The sequence below is a fragment of the Tachysurus fulvidraco genome, chromosome 2 (genome assembly GCF_022655615.1).
Source record: "Tachysurus fulvidraco isolate hzauxx_2018 chromosome 2, HZAU_PFXX_2.0, whole genome shotgun sequence".
Taxonomy (NCBI): Eukaryota; Metazoa; Chordata; class Actinopteri; order Siluriformes; family Bagridae; genus Tachysurus; species Tachysurus fulvidraco.
The window spans coordinates 24164772-24172260 of NC_062519.1; the positions used below are offsets into that span (position 1 = coordinate 24164772).

A 7489-nucleotide genomic window follows, 5' to 3' on the forward strand; every position below is an offset into this window, starting at 1 on the left:
CAGAACCCCTGAGCTCAAACGATCCGCCAGCCTTAGCCTCCCAGCAGCTTGGATTACAGGCACGCGCCACCGCGCCCGGCGAGAGCAGTACAGAGCTGCAGCGCTTTTCAACACAACAGTGCTCTGAGCAACAGCCCTCTAGCGGACAGACTAGGAACTACACACACCTCACTTTCCTTCTCGGTTCAGTAGGATTTGACTGAGCATTTAAAAGTTCTCAAATGAAAGACTTGTTCAGAATATACACGTTAGCACATAACGTGCTCAGGAGTCATGTTTTTCTTTTATTTTTAGTCGTCACATTTTTATTATTAATTAGATTAAGCAGTTAGTTCTTATATTTTTATGTACCCTATTTTTATTTAAAGAAGTTGTTTTATTTTTAAAATTTGACATAGTCACATATTCTTAAATATAGAAAGTTATTTTCTGCTAAAAGCATTTCATTTTTGTTCAAAATTGGACATTTTTCTCAAAATGCAATACAATTTCCCAAGTATCTTATTACAGTAGGTATTTGGAGTTTATGCTTTATAATGCGTACTAAAAACACTGAGCCCTACTGTATTGACACTACTGACTAAAAATGGAGAAATGTGTGCTTTAGAGAAAACAACAAAAACTATTGAGTAAAGAACATTATAAATTCTTTCTTTTTCAAAAGAAACGTTGTGGGGGTTTAAAATTCACTCATCTTCTTTGCATAATTAAGCAAATGTCATTATAAAATCAGATTACATTTCACATTGTTGTACATCATTTTTGATAAATCAACCAGAACCAGACCAGTTGGAAAAAGTGCAAAATGTATCCTGTATGTTTGCTTCCAATTATACTGAAACAGCAGAATGAATTGTTACAGTTAAGGCTGATACGTATTAGATTCAGAGAAAATGTGCAAAGTATTTAGAAAAGTATCAGTCAGTGTGTATACACCAGGGTTGCTTTTGTTTACCTGATAGTTCAAATAAGAGACTACAAGAACAGGTAACTGTAAACGAGCCATTGGCTGAATCCCAAATGGCCCCCTGTAGGAGCCATGTTAAGTTTGTCATGTGACCGTGGGAGAAAGGGGGGCGTTAGTAATTACTTAAGGTTAAAACACCTGTGTGTAGCTTTGGAAGCATGGGGGTGAGTGTAGGAGCACATATTTTTTGGTTGACCGTATAATCGGTATGAGAAAAATATCAGTATTGTTGAACTTAAGCAAATCAATGTTATACATTGCTATATAGAAACAATATTTCAAATGGAAGGAGAATAAACAGCAAAATGGCAAGGATTAACGTGTCACGACTTTATTGCTCCCCACTCAGCTCCTTGGCGGTTTTAAGATCATTGGGCCGCTACACTCCCTGTCCTTCAGTTTTATCCATTTGTTAGTGTATGTAATAAAGTCTTGTACAGAGTATTTAATGCACTTTATATCCAGTGATGAACAGCTTTGCCTTCAGCTAAGTAACACAAAGAATTAGCATAATTTCAGTTAACTTTATTAATGTACCCAAATCATAAAATTAAGCTAATTAAATAATAAAAACTGAACTTAATAGAGCTGGGTGAATAATAATGTTTCACAGCTGACCAGAGACCAGAGTTTGGGTATAGAAGCAATACAAAGTCAGGAAATAGTATGAATGAATTCATCCCAAAAGTTGTCGTAAAAAATTAGGGGCGGCGAATAACCGAGCAAACAGAAAAACACAATATTATCTGCTGAATAAATTAAACTACATAACTAGAAACCTCCAAAAAGTAGAAATGGAATAAAGTCATTAAAATGCTTTAATACATTAAAGGGAAAAAATAAAAAAGTAGTCACTGTAAAAGCTACAATAGCAGCACTGGTTTTTAAGCTATATTTTAAATAATATCAAATACTTTATACTGTAGGGCTTTAAATATGAGAATCAGTATACAATTCAATTCAAATTCATTTTTATAGTGCTTTTCACAATTGACAATGTCTTAAAGCAGCTTTACAGAACATAAACATAAAACAAAAGGGTATTATAAAGAATAATATAAAGATTAATATAATACAAAATTTAAGATTAATATTAGATCTATTTAAATGTGTTTGTATTTATCCCCAATGGGCAAGTCTGAGGTCACTAAGGTGACTGTAGCGAGGAAAAACTGCCTAAAGGAAGAAACCTTGAGAGGAGCCAGACTCAAAACCCATCCTCATCTGGTGCACTCACAGAGCACTTCATTTATGCAGTTATTTAATCAGACTTTCATGTGTCATCAATGTAACACATAAATCACCAAATGTGATCTCAGTTGTGATCACATGGCTAGATTGTTGGTGCCACAATGGCTTGGTTTGGCTATTTATATAACTGCTGATAACTGGAATTTTCAAGCATAACAGTCTCTAATATTTACTCAGAATCATGCAGAAAAAAATAATCATCAGTAAGCGCCAGTTCTGTAGATGAAAATGCTTTGTGATGAAAAAGGTCAAAGGAAAGTGGACACACTGGTTTGAGTTGATCAAAGAGTGTTCCTAATAAAGTGTAATACCAGTGTGTGAAAAGCTTCTACAGCGCCTCCTACTGGCCTGGACTTTTATTTAGGAATCTAAAGTTGTAATTACAATTATTTTCCGATAGGAGGCAATGTAGTGGTGTTCGTCAGTTACCGTTAAACACTGGCATAAGATTAATATTATGGGTAAAAACAAAGTTTATTATTAAAAATGATGAATATTGTACAATTTTTTGTTATGTTTATGGTTAATGTCCCCAAACCCAAATGAAGATATTGAGGTGTGGGTGATAAAAGATTTGTGTAATGAAATCTATAGCTGTGAATGAACCGTGTATGTTGAAGTTGGTTATTGTAAAAGACTGAGTCCCGCTGTATTACTCAGGCTGCACTACAGCGTCTATTCACAGGCGCGATCCCACTACTGATCAGCACGGGGGATTTGACCTGCTCCGTTTCCGACCTGGGCCGGTTCTCCCCTCCTTAGGCGACCTGGTGCGCCCGAGCTCCCTCAGGAGCACCATATCGATACCGAACTTAGTGCGGACACCCGATCGACATAGTGCACTGCAGCCCAGAACCCCTGAGCTCAAACGATCCGCCAGCCTCAGCCTCCCAGCAGCTTGGATTACAGGCACGCGCCACCGCGCCCGGCGAGAGCAGTACAGAGCTGCAGCGCTTTTCAACACAACAGTGCTCTGAGCGACAGCCCTCTAGCGGACAAACTAGGAACTACACACACCTCACTTTCCTTCTCGGTTCAGTAGGATTTGACTGAGCATGTAAAAGTTCTCAAATGAAAGACTTGTTCAGAATATACACGTTAGCACATAACGTGTGCAGGAGGCATGTTTTTTTCTTTTATTAGTTAGATTAAGCAGTTAGTTCTTGTCATTTATTCAGGACTTAACTCAGGCTAAATCAGAATCAGAATCAGATTTATTTTCCAAGTGTGTTGACACACACAAGGAATTTGGTTCCAGCAGTTTGTGACTCTCAAAGGTACAGACAAAAATACACTATACTATACAAGAAAACAATGCAGACAATTAGATACAATATAGACAGAATGAGTATAAAATATGAATATAGAATGAATAAAATATATAAAATATGAATATAGAATATGAGCGATCAGTTATGTACAAAAAGTATCGGAGTGCAAATAACAATATTGTGCAATATTATGCTTTTTGTGCAATATACAGCGGCAGTAGTGTGTAATATACAGATGATATGATGACTGACAGTTCTGATAATGCAGCACTTATGATAAGAAGCAGTGAATATAGTTATGGTGAGTTGTTGATCAGGGTGATTGCCTGGGGAAGGAAACTGTTCCTTTGTCTGGCAGTTTTAGTAAGCAAAGTTCTGCAGCACCTGCCAGAAGGGAGGAGCTGAAAGAGATTGTGTCCAGGGTGTAAATTAGTCAAATAACCAAGCAAACAGAAAAACACAATATTATTTGCTGAATAAATTAAACTACATAACTGTAGAAACCTCCAAAAAGTAGAAATGGAGTAAAGTGATTAAAATCCTTTAATACATTAAAGGGAAAAAATAAAATAGTAGTCACTGTAAACGCTACCATAACAGCACTGTTTTTAAGCTATATATGAAATAATATCAAATACTTAATATTGTAGGGCTTTAAATATGAGTATCAGTATACACTCACAGAGCACTTTATTATGAACAGCCGTACCACTTCGTTCATGCAGTTATGTAAATCAGACTTTCATGTCGCAGCAATGTAATTGCATGAAATCATGCAGATTCAGCCCAGTTGCTTGGGAAATGTTTGCATAAACCATCAGAATGTGATCTCAGTGATTTTGTTTGGCTATTTATATAACTGCTGATAACTGGGATTTTCAAGCATAACAGTCTCTAACGTTTAAAGTCACACTTTCATGTGGCTGGAGTGTAATGCATAAACCACCAAAAGTGATCTCGGTTGTGATCACATGGCTAGATCGTTGGTGCCACAACGGCTTGGTTTGGCTATTTATATAACTGCTAATAACTGGAATTTTCAAACATAACAGTCTCTAATGTTTACTCAGAATCGTGCAGAAAAAATAATCATCAGTAAGCGCCAGTTCTGTAGATGAAAATGCTTTGTGATGAAAAAGGTCAAAGGAAAGTGGACACACTGGTTTGAGTTGATCAAAGAGTGTTCCTAATAAAGTGTAATACCAGTGTGTAAAAAGCTGCTACAGCGAATCCTACTGGCCTGGACTTTTATTTAGGAATCTAAAGTTGTAATTACAATTATTTTCCGATAGGAGGCAATGTAGTGGTGTTCGTCAGTTACCGTTAAACACTGGCATAAGATTAATATTATGGGTAAAAACAAAGTTTATTATTAAAAATGATGAATATTGTACAATTTTTTGTTATGTTTATGGTTAATGTCCCCAAACCCAAATGAAGATATTGAGGTGTGGGTGATAAAAGATTTGTGTAATGAAATCTATAGCTGTGAATGAACCGTGTATGTTGAAGTTGGTTATTGTAAAAGACTGAGTCCCGCTGTATTACTCAGGCTGCACTACAGCGTCTATTCACAGGCGCGATCCCACTACTGATCAGCACGGGGGATTTGACCTGCTCCGTTTCCGACCTGGGCCGGTTCTCCCCTCCTTAGGCGACCTGGTGCGCCCGAGCTCCCTCAGGAGCACCATATCGATACCGAACTTAGTGCGGACACCCGATCGACATAGTGCACTGCAGCCCAGAACCCCTGAGCTCAAACGATCCGCCAGCCTCAGCCTCCCAGCAGCTTGGATTACAGGCACGCGCCACCGCGCCCGGCGAGAGCAGTACAGAGCTGCAGCGCTTTTCAACACAACAGTGCTCTGAGCGACAGCCCTCTAGCGGACAAACTAGAAACTACACACACCTCGCTTTCCTTCTCGGTTCTCAGGAGGATTTGACTGAGCATTTAAAAGTTCTCAAATGAAAGACTTGTTCAGAATATACACGTTAGCACATAACGTGTGTTTTACTTTTAGTCGTCACATTTTTATTATTAATTGGATTAACCAGTTAGTTCTTATATTTTTTATGTGTTCTATTTTTCTGTAAAGTTGTTTTATTTTTAAAATTTGACATCCTGAATGAGATTGATGACTGTAGTGTCATCTGCAAATTTCAGGAGCTTGACAGAGGGAGTGTTTAGAGGTGCAGTCATTTGTGTAGGGAGAGAAAAGCAGTGGGGAGAGAATGCAGCCCTGAGGAGCTCCAGTGCTGATGGTGTGGATGTTGGATGTGAGGTTTTACAGCCTCACTCAATGCTGCCTGTCTGTCAGGAAGCTGGTGATCCACTGACAGATGGAGGTGGCTACAGAGAGCTGTGTCAGTTTATTCAGGAGGGTACCTGGGATGATGGTGTTGAAAGCTGACCTGAAGTCCACAAACAGGATCATTTCATAAGTCCCTGGTTTGTCCTGATGTTGGAGGATGTAGTGCAGTCCCATGTTAATGTCTTTTTTTCCAGCTTTTGAAAGTAGTTTTGCTTTGCCACCCTTATCTTCTATTTAGTGTGTATTTGGCCTGTTTGTACAAGGCTTTATTTAGGAATCTAAAGTTGTAATTACAATTATTCTCCGATAAGAGTTAATGTAGTGGTGTTCGTCAGATACCGTTAAACACTGACATAAGATTAATATTATGGGTAAAAACAAAGTTTATTATTGATTTGTGTAATGAAATCTATAGCTGTGAATGAACCGTATATGTTGAAGTTGGTTATTGTAAAAGACTGAGTCCCGCTGTATTACTCAGGCTGCACTACAGCGTCTATTCACAGGCGCGATCCCACTACTGATCAGCACGGGGGATTTGACCTGCTCCGTTTCCGACCTGGGCCGGTTCTCCCCTCCTTAGACGACCTGGTGCGCCCGAGCTCCCTCAGGAGCACCATATCGATACCGAACTTAGTGCGGACACCCGATCGACATAGTGCACTGCAGCCCAGAACCCCTGAGCTCAAACGATCCGCCAGCCTCAGCCTCCCAGCAGCTTGGATTACAGGCACGCGCCACCGCGCCCGGCGAGAGCAGTACAGAGCTGCAGCGCTTTTCAACACAACAGTGCTCTGAGCGACAGCCCTCTAGCGGACAAACTAGAAACTACATAAAACGTCAAGTTTCTTCTCCACTCTTTTTAGGGGACGTTTATATCTCATATTGATTATTTTCCTTCGTTATGAATGTATAAGCTAGTTTGGGCGTGTACAGGGTTTTCAGTTTATTTGTACTTTTACACATTGTCTAACGAGATCCACATAGCTGAGATATACTGCACTACAACAAAATCTGTTCAGATAATATTAAAATGGCTTAAATAAATAAATAAATAAATAAATAAATAAATAAATAAATAAATAAATAAACATCACATTTATTGTCACCAGTCCTTACTGCCCAATTATTGTGTAATGATGGGACTCTGCATTATACACCATTATTACTTTTGTAATAAAAACAAGCAAATGGTAATAGTAATTGGTGTGTTTGAAGGCATGCAGTAGTTTAGTATTGCACCTACTGTACTTATAACATACGGTTTACTGTATTAAAACAATTAACATTGTCTTGATACACTAAATCATGTAAGTTGAAGAGAACTCACTATATCAATTAATACAATCTGTAAACAATTATAAAACTTTAGATAGTTTAATTTAGCAAAACAAACAATAATTTACCACGTGTCTTCTTTCCCTCACTTAATATTAACACACAGTCAGATGTGGTCTGTAGCTACTAGCCTTATTGCTGACTAAATATAACCTTAAGATATACTGACAAAAAACAGTCTTTTGGGGTGTAAAACAACTATCAAGAATTAAATGGCATAAATGGCTGCCCACTGCTCCTGGTGTGTGTGTGTGTGCACTTTGGATGGGTCAAATGCAGAGAACGAATTCTGAGTATGGGTCACCGTACTTAGCCGTATGTCACGTCACTTTCACTTTTTCACTTTCACT

At 38.3% G+C, this 7489-nt stretch overlaps 1 long non-coding RNA gene across 1 annotated transcript; it reads left to right on the forward strand.

The window, feature by feature from the left end:
• The first annotated feature begins 2413 nt into the window (after positions 1-2413).
• On the forward strand, positions 2414-6508 carry LOC125139278. Its single transcript, XR_007138376.1, has 2 exons — positions 2414-3495; positions 5654-6508. It is a non-coding gene; the product is annotated as an uncharacterized LOC125139278 (long non-coding RNA).
• Positions 6509-7489: the final 981 nt, after the last annotated feature.